Source organism: Ictidomys tridecemlineatus, chromosome 8, assembly GCF_052094955.1.
Source record: "Ictidomys tridecemlineatus isolate mIctTri1 chromosome 8, mIctTri1.hap1, whole genome shotgun sequence".
In the NCBI taxonomy this organism is placed as follows: domain Eukaryota; kingdom Metazoa; phylum Chordata; class Mammalia; order Rodentia; family Sciuridae; genus Ictidomys; species Ictidomys tridecemlineatus.
In genome coordinates, this window is record NC_135484.1 from 11,038,293 (window position 1) to 11,048,448 (window position 10,156).

Below are 10,156 nucleotides of genomic sequence, written 5' to 3' on the forward strand. Positions count from 1 at the left end.
AGAAAATTTCTGAAGCATGCACTGTAAATTCATTTGCATGTTTGAGAAAAACATTCTATAGGTGTGAGACCCCTGCCCTATAAGCAAGGGTACTTGTCTTCTTTATACCAACAGCTAAACAACCAAGTAGGCAGAAGAGCGCTACTTCTTGCGTATCACAAAAACTTGTACTCTTCGAACATGCACACGATGGTCCAGCTTCCAATTTACATTTCTAACACATGTAGGCCATAAGAACCACTGTCTAATAGACAGCACAGGAAGACACAGAAAATTTTAGTCTTCAGCCTATAGTATAATCAGTTGCCTTATTCCATATATGACATCATCAAGGGGGTCTTTTGTTTAAAAGTCCAAATGCTTATCTGTCTATTGATCAGAAACTTTAAACATCAAAATGCATTTCGGATATGAAATACCACATATATTGAAGGACTAAAGTAGGCCTGTTACTTAATTTAGCAAAGTGCCTATAAAAAGGCAGTGGAAAAGTAACCCTTTTACAAGTCATTTTTATTGTGGTTAAAAAAGAAAAAGGAGGAAGAAGCTAACCCCATTCCCTGATCCCTGCAGTGTGCAGGAAATCAAAAGAAATAAAATTAACACCACTGAACCACAGAACCTAGAAACGCTGGTCATGGTGGCTATCATCACATATTTGAAAGACTGTCATGTGAAACAGGAGTTAATTAGATGTACTCCGTTAACTCCACAGGACAGTGCAAAGAACAATAAAAAGGAGTTCTAGAGGAAGCTTTTTTTTTTTTTTTTTTTTTTGGTCTCAATATAGGGATCACTCTACCATTTAGAACTCTTTGTAAACTGAGTGGACCAGATTGCTTTGCTAATAGGAAACTCCCAGTTCCTGGAAGTGTTTAGTTGGGATGGTCTCCATCCGGAATAATACAGATGCAATTGCAGCTCCAGTGAAAAGCTGTGCTTAAACCTCATAAATCCAGTCCAATGCCAAGATTAAGGGTCTCCTTGAACTTGGTTGATGAGTAGAGAGAATTGCATTTGAATCAGCTTGTTTACTTTTCAAATTCTCTGATGGTTAAGATAGAATTTTACTCTTATTTCCAGCTGTCTTTTCTATCCCCTCCAATAGGAAAAAAAAAAAGAATTTCCAAAGAGCTCTTCAGTATTTTCTGTGATATGATTACCTCAGGCAGTGTTTCAAGTGTAATTAAAATTCTGTTTGCGTTCCTTGAAATACAGATAAGCATTGCAGAGTGTGATGTTCTAAATTATCAGATTTGACTACTTATCTAATTGAGGCTAGCAACAGTCTGAGTTATCCCAGGTCCATGATATTGAGACTAAGACTAATTCTCCAAAATCATTGTTACATTTTAAGCTATGAGGTTTCTCACGTTCTAGAACAAATTTGTAGTCTCTCAGAAAAAAAAAAAAAAAAAAAAGCCAAGGAGATCACGGCAAGGATTCCACTATTTACTGTGTATAGATGCCTGCTGTAACAAAGCAATCTGGATTTTATTTTAAAATAAACATTACAAATGTGTGTTCCAAAGCCAGGCAGGGACTCAACTTCCATATCAATTGAGGAAAACAGAGCTGTAAGAAAAAAAATAGAAGCCTATTGCTGCCTTCCAAGAGTCAGTAAGAATAATAACTCACATTATCAGAAAGGGCAGTGCAAAATTACTCCTGCAAAGAACAAGTAAAGACTTCTTGCTTTTCCTTTTTGGCTTTCTCGCTACCAATTTAAGATCAAGATCTTAGAAGGAATTACATTCCATCTTAGGTAGAACTGACAGAAACACATTTTCAATTACCAGCAGGTGACAATAGAACAACAATGTTAGTGGTTTTTTTAAACAAGGTTATTTCTTGCTTTACAAAGGTGACTATTTATAAATGACTGAACAAGATCACTAACAAATAATATTACTCTTTTTAAAAAATATAAATTCTATAGCTTTGGATCCTGGTTCATTTAATTTACACTTTTTGGGTTCCTAAGGTGTCCAAAGGGAGAAAAAGCCACTTTAACAGAGTTATTTGGCTTTAAAAATATTAAATACTATGTATATGTAATGGGACCAAGAGAATCTATTAAAATAAGCATGATTCTTATTATGTTTTCATTTGCATTAAAGGAAAGCTGATCATGATTGCATTTTTGTTTTTGCAAAAGTTATGGTCATACTTTTCAGGACACATTTAGACATTCACATATGAATGAATGAATGAATATAACTAAAATGCTGAATTAAATTAATATAATTAAAGATGCAGGTTCTGTGAGGCAGCCTCCTACCAAACCTCATAGTTTTATTTTACATCATTTCCTTCTTTCTATCATTTTAAAAGCCCCAAGTGATACCCAGAGAGATATTTTTGTAAATTGATTAAAAAACTCTCTTTTTCTCAAGTTATTGTACGACTTAGACTTGCGCTCCTATTAGTATTAACTCCCATTGTCTTTTTGTAGTCTTTAGTGTTCAGTGAAGTTATTTATAAGTTAAAAGCAGCCTCGCCGGAAAAGGATTTCAGTGAGAATTTCATGTTATCCTTCTAAAAGATAGATACAAAAATCACCCCATGCTTTTCTTCCTGGAATATTTCTCCTAACAGCCCCAATTGTTTGGAGCATTTTTAAAACATGAGTTAATGTTCACATAGTTAACTCAGAATATCTCCCATCCAAGTTGAAGGTTTTAACGATGCCAAATTATCTCACCACCTTTTTCCTTCCTTGATTCCATTAACCTTAGTATTTCAGAGCAATCTAATTTTGGATAAATTGCTTTCCTGTGTTTTGGCTGCTAGCTTTTGACAAACGTGTTTTAAGCTTCACTCAAAGGCTAATTTTTCTTATTTTAACCACTGAATGCTTTACAAATTATGCTCGCAAGATGTCTTTTATTTCTCAAGTTTTAGTTACTCAGAAATTATAATTTTCTAAAGCTAAAAAAAGCTTGAAAACTTGATACTGAGCTAAATACCATGGACTAGATTAAATTGTAAGAATCTAGTATTAGGAAAACTTGTTTTGTTTTCTAGCTGATAATACTCTGAAAATAAATTGGTGAGAAAGAACAATCTTTTGTTTATTGTTCTTTTTTTTTTTTTTTTTGCAACAAAGTTAGTTGACTCCCAATCCAGAAGTTGCCAAGTTGCCACCTAATCCTGAGTGTAAACACACATACACATTTTTTTGTCCCTTTCTCTTTCAAACATAACCCCCCCGCCCCCCCCCTCCCCCCCCCCCCCCCCCCGCCCATATGGGAAAAAAGAGAGAGTGGTTCTACTTATTTTTAATGAGTAGCCATTTAGGTATGCACAGAAGAAACTGTTCACATAGTTAACTTAGATTATCTCCCATCCAAGATATTTATCCCAATTAAAAGATATTTTTTGCTGGGTGCAGTGGTACATACCTGTAATCCTAGCTGCTCAGGAGGCTGAGGCAGGAGGATCACAAGTTCAAAGCCAGCCTCAGCAATTTAGCAAAGCTCTAAGCAACTTAGCAAGAACCTGTCTCAAAATAGAAAATACAAAAGGGCTGGAGACATGGCTCAGGGTTTAGTTATCCCTGGATTCAATTCTCAGTACAAAATATATATATATATCAAGTGAAATGAAGTTGTATTAGACATTGTGATAAACAAAAGCATAGGAACATAGGCCCTTTCTTACCACAACCATCTAGTTAGGGAAACAGGCTTGTCCTCTCCCACCTCACACAGGTGATCTGTCCTGGCTGTAGTGGAAGTGCTGAGAAGAGGAGTGAGAGTGAGCTACCAGTCAACCCTTTCTATTGGACTGATCCTGGACGGAATTTTATGCAAATTTATGTAAATCATTGCACCTCTACCACAGTCTTATGGCCACTGCTAAGGAGAGTCTGAGAATTCAGTTTGCCCAAGGGTATATGGCCACTATTCAGCGACAATTTAAATCTTGCTCTGACTCAAAAGCCCATGTTTTTATAAATTTTGTCTAATACTTTATTTCACAACATCCTAAATTTAGTTTTTCAAAGAAGAGAGAATATTTTAGGGACAACTTCACAAAGAAGTTGGAATTTGAAAACTGAAAAGCAGGATGAGGGGCAGGCACTGGGGAATCAATTTCAGGCAAATTGAAAGATTTACCCCAGTAAAGTTGGAGGTAGAAAGATATTAGGGGCCAACAATTAGTCTAGTTTGGGTAAAATGAAATGGGATTAGAAAAGATGCATAGGAAGAAAGGAAAGACAGCAGTTAGTTTTCAATATATTATGTGTCTTCATTTTTTAGGTAGTTGAGAAGTTAGAAATAGGACATGAGAAATGATTAATAAAACTTTAGCTCTCCATAACTGGAGTTCAGAGAAATCTCATATCATCAGAGGCAATTATATTTTTAATGTTCTTTGTTTTTCTTCTCAGGTGAACAATCATTATTGTAAGGAGATATCTCTGAAGTAATTTGTAAAGAAAATACTACAATTGTAAATGCTTTAGTATACCAATGAGTTCCTGAAGGTGGGCTATTTTAGAATATTAAAAATAGATATTTAACACACTAGGACTATTATACAGAAATGAGTGATGGATTGTTTATCTACACAATCTCATTATTCATAATTCTCTAGGGAAAATTTGTCAGGTTTTACTTAATACCAAGATTTATTATCTGCTTTAGAGGTCCACACAAATACTAGGGGTTAGTCTTTTATTCGTGGTAAGATTGAGATCCATTCTTATTAATAACGTGGACCTCTTGAATAGACCATTCCACTTGGAACTACATGATTGTTTTGCTTTAGCCTTTGAAAGATACAGGTGTTTTAAATATTAACATACTTATCCATAGTACATAAAGTGAAAATACTCAAATGGTCATGCTCATATCTTTTCACTGATTATTGCTGATTATTAAGTGTTCAATTAAACCTTTATCCACCCTATAAATTCAGTTGCTCATAAGAAAGAAAAAGTTCTGCATTTGAAGACATGTTCTTCTTCTTTTTCCACTTTGTATTACTTGGAAATTATTTCGTAAGAATGAAACTTGTTTGCCACACCACTGAGTCAGAGACAGGCTTAGATCTCCATGGCTTGACTAGAAAGAAAGAACAGAAACAAGCCCAATCTCCTGTGGAAGCTTCAAGTGGAATTCAAATACAAATGTAATTTTCTAGTGCCAGAAGTGAAAAATCTGTATCATTTGCATGGCAAGTGCAGGGTTAATAAACAAAAAAGAAAAGACCAAGAGGTGGTTTTCAGGGAAGAAGAGATGCAAGCAAAGCTTTTCCCTGAGCTTCTCTGAAATGGGAGTTGATCAAGCAATTAATATAGTTAAAAACACAAAAGCACACTTGGATCTTAATCTACCCGAGGAAAGTGATCCAAACCAAATATGAAAAATTGATTGACTAAGACGACTTTCCAGTGAGGTGGAAAAGTCTCATAAAAATCCAGAAATGGAATAAGAAGAGCAAGGTTACAGGGCCCATGCTGTCTGTCTGCACCGAATGACCTTGTAGTGATTAAATGCCATTCAATTAACCAGGGAGTGTTCACTTTTACTAATGAATGCTCATTGAAACTCTGGTCGCAACAATAACTATTTTTGTATTTTTTTTCCCATCACACTCTCCCTACCAGCCCCCACCCTCAACCTCCAGTCAAGCATTTTTTATTGTAAGAGAAAGAATATTAAGGATTGAGGCCCAAGTTCTTACCTTACACAAGCATCAATTATCAAAAATGCAAAATGGTATCATACTGTGTGATTCCAGTGAGACAGCACCAGGCTCTCATCCTGGCTGATGCTAGTTTGTAAGTGCTGTGAGTCTAGGGACAGCATCCACATTTGTTCACCCTGTTCCACCAGCATGTTGCCTTAATTAGTGCTCAGTTAACATTTGGAGAGAAAAATAAAAAATCAAATGCATCTCTACTTCACAAATTGGGTGGGCATGTTATGTGAAGTCATGGGATACAGATCTTCCATGAGGATCAACTCTTCTGGAAAATTTAAGAAGAAAAGTTAAGTGATTGAACAGGGTTAATTAAAGTGGATCTATATTAAAATACATTTGGATAATTTATGGGTAGAATGCAAAACTCAACATGAATTCAGAAGAGTAAAATGGAACTTCAAAGCAGTTTTACTAGGTGGCTGCCTCCAGCTTTGCCCTCAGACCTCTTTCTCACTAATACAGATCTTCAGGGAGAAGCTCGAGAAACTCAGTAGATGAATATTGGATAAGTAAGATGCAAGGTGTAGGCCTCAAAGCAGACAGATTCATGTCCTCTGTGCAGGCACTTGACCCAAGTGCAGGCCCTGGTGTCCAGGAGGTTGGGATGAGGATGCAGGCCTGTGAGTCTAATGCAGCATGCAGTGAACATGGCTGCTTCCAGGTCAAGGTGACTCGCTATCACTATTCCACTTCAGGGTGGCAGGGACGGCTGGGGGGTGCCAGTGCACAAGCTTTGTCATCCAGTGCTGAGTTTACCCTTCCCGAGTCTGAACCTGAGCATAGGTGAAGTGCCCACGTGGCCCGGCCCTGCTCTTACAGTGCAGGTGCTGGGCAGGGCCTCTCTTTGGAGGAATTAAGTAGAGGGGTCTCTTGGGGAGTCTTCCTTTTCCTCCGTGGTAGGGACTCCTAAAGACAAACATCCCCAGTTAATTCTTGACAGCTGAGCATTTTGATGCCAGTCTTATCCACTGGAGCAGAATGAAGTCCTATTTAGGCAGCTCTGACACGTGACTTAGGCAGTTTCTAGGACTGAGCCCAGAGCCCTGGGTGACTTTGCAGATTCCTGGCTGCTGCAGCATCTGCAGACCCTGAAAGCTGAATGCGGGACTTAGAATTGAACCAAGTCTCTTTGCGCTCAGCTCCTCATTCTGCTGGTTGATCTTAGAGATGACAGGGCACTGGCTGGCAAGAGTAGGCCTCTCTTTGGAACCGAGAGGCCCAGATGACTCCATGGGACCAGCATCCTGTGCAGTTCTAAGGACCACACTGAGAAGAGTCCCACGTGATTTAGGTTAGGACTCTTCTGTTGAGGTCTTGAAATTTGCGATTTTATCTCTGGATTTAGGTTCTGTAAATGAAGTCCCATGGAACAGAGGACGTAGCATCACATGATAAAGGACATGGGGCTCAAGATGCTGTCTGCAGGTCTTTGTACCCATTCATAAGTGGTAGTCACAGGGTCCCATCAGTACAGAACTCCAGTGGACCCTTGATGGGTGGAGTTCAGACAGGCTCAATCTGAGAACAAAGTAAGCATTTTCACCCACAGCTGAGGAGACAGGGGGCTGAGAGCCCTGCAGACCACTCTCCATCCGAACCAGAGCTTGCTTCCAATGCAGAAAGGTGATGGTGGCCTCTAGTGACCAGATCGCTGGGAACTGTATCATATCCTTTCTTACTCATGTCACTCACCTACATTAGTCAGCCACGTAGGATGATATGTAAGGACAAGGAAAGAGAAGTGTTCTCTTTTGTTTTTTCAGTTTTTTTTCCTATCAGTAAACCAAAGATAGAGTAAATCTATCAGTAAACCAAAGAGAGTGTATACATATCAAAAAGTGAAATAAAAGCAGTTGATTCGGTGTTATGCAGAATTTCCACCATTTTGGTAAGAACTAACATATTCATGTTTGATTGTCTGTGATTCTTCTCATTTCACTGATTCCCAATCTAAGTGAAATGCTCTTATATTTACGCTTAAAACTGGCAATGAAGATATCAAAGGAGAACTGGACAGTTTCAACAAACAGAAGACACAGTTGAGGAAAAAAAATCAAAGCACCCTCTCTTAAGCAATCTTGGAGGCCCATGAAAGAATTTTCAAAAAAGTTTACAGGCATATGGATTTCTAGAAACAATCATTAGCCACCAGCACAAACATCTGTTCAAGAGATAAAAATTCCAAGACCATACAAACACACACATAAATAGACAACCAAACAACACTATCCCAGGCTAACATTGAGGGCTACCATATAATAGGAAAGCATAAAAGCAGTCCCCACTACCACAAATTCTACAGCTGAGTTTCCCACATTTGGAAAAATAGCAAGATCACGATGTCTGCTCTATATTAGATGAGGCTTGTCCTGGAAAAATTACCTTTGTGATCATGGTGTCTCCCCTACCAGGTAAATATAAAGCACTTGAGAATAAATCTAACCAAGGAGGTGAAATACCTCTACAATGAAAATTACAGGACACTGAAGAAAGAAATCGAAGAAGACTAGAGAAGATGGAAAGACGTCCTGGGTTCTTGGATAGAGAGAATTAATATTGTCAAAAGGCCATATCATCAAAAGCAATCAGAGTCAATGAGATCCTATCAAAATACCAAAGACATGCTTTACAATAGCTAAGAAAAATAGTCCTAAAATTCTTATGGAAGAGTAAAAGACTCAGAAGAGTCAAAGTAATCCTGAGCAATACGAATATTGCTAGTGGCATTACAAAATCTGACCTCCAATTACACTACAGGGCTATAGTACCAAAACAGCTTGGTATGGCATAAAAACAGACACTTAGATCAATGGAAGAGGAAAGAAGACACAGAGACAAATCCACATGGATACAGTCATCTGATCCTTGGCGAAGGTGCTAAAAACATTGGAGAAAAGACAGACTTTTAAACAAATGGTACTTGGAAAACTGGACATCTATATGTAGAAGAATAAAACTAGATTCTCCCATTTCTCACCCTGAACAAAAATCAATTCAAAGTGGATAAAGACCTAGGAATTAGAGCAGAAGCACTGTCACTGCTTGAAGAAAACATAAGGTCAACACTCCGACATTTGGGCACAGTCACTGACTTCCTTTCTTCCTAAAGCTCAAGAAATAAAACCAAGAATCAGTAAGTGGGATGGTCTCAGAAATCAAAAGCTTGTGCACAGCAAAGGAAACAATTAAGAGCATGAAGAGAGATCCTACAGAATGGGAGAAAATCTTTGCCAGCTTCTCTTCTAACAGGGGATTTATATCCTGAATATATAAAGAACTTGAAAAAAATTTAACATCAAACGAACAAACAATCCTATCGATCCATGGTCAAATGATCTAAACAGACATTTCTCAAAAGAAGAAATACAAATGGCCAACAAATATCTGGAAAACTTTCAATATCCTTAGCAATCAGGGAAACGCACATCAAAACTACACTGAGATTTCATCTTGTTCCAGTCAGAATGGCAATCATCAAGAATACAAATAGCAGAAATGCTGGTGAGGATGTGGGGGAAAGGTACACTAATATACTGCAAATTGGCACAACCCCTGTGGAAAGCAATATGATATTTCTCAAAAAACTAGGTTTGGAAACATCATATGACCCAGGTATCCCACTCGTTATTTATCCAAAAGAACTAAAATCAGAATCCTACAGTAATACATTCATACAAATGTTTATTGCAGCACGATTCACAACAGCCATGTTATGGAATCAGCCTTAGATTAATGGATTATCAACAGACTCATGGATAAAGAAAATGTGGCATATTGCACCAATTTTTAAAAATAAATAAGTGGAAGGAAATCCATTAGAGTAGAGGAGGGGGGGTCAGTGGAAGGGAGGGGGAGAGGAAAAGAAGAACTAAGAATCGAAATGGAGCAAACTATGTTATATGCATCTATGAAAATGTCAAAATTAACCCCATTAGTACGTATCACTACAACGCACTAATAAAAACATCTCAAAACTGGCAAAGCACAATAAAAATTGCATATTAATGGTTTAATATTTTCACTTTTTCTTTATTCAGGACAACATTAAATTAAAAACCACCATGACAATTTGAGAAGAAAGAGCATAAAAGAAATTATGTACCTGTAATGGCATTTTTCTCCCTTTTTGAATAAGGGGCCCACATTCTCATTTTACAAATTCAGCAGCCAGTCTTGTCTGCAAAGAGATAGTAGAAACCATCCACTCATTCTCTATGATCTGATTAATGCTGTGCTTATATAATGGTTCTCAATAGAATGAATTTGTTAGTATTCTTTCTTTACAAACAATAAGTACCACCTTCTAAGAGAAGATTTTTCAAGCCAGATGTGGGACAAGAGGGGTTAAAGTTCAGAGCCAGCTCACTGAGTTTCATTTAATTTTCTTGAGCCTTTCCCAAGAGATCAATTATTTTGTTTCTACTAAATTCATAGATATTAC

General features: G+C 37.5%; 1 non-coding gene across 1 annotated transcript; it reads right to left on the reverse strand.

The window, feature by feature from the left end:
* Window positions 1-7,973: 7,973 nt before the first annotated feature.
* LOC120889422 (U1 spliceosomal RNA) lies at window positions 7,974-8,134 on the reverse strand. The gene has a single exon (XR_005733315.1). It is a non-coding gene; the product is annotated as a U1 spliceosomal RNA (small nuclear RNA).
* Between the last annotated feature and the right edge of the window lie 2,022 nt (window positions 8,135-10,156).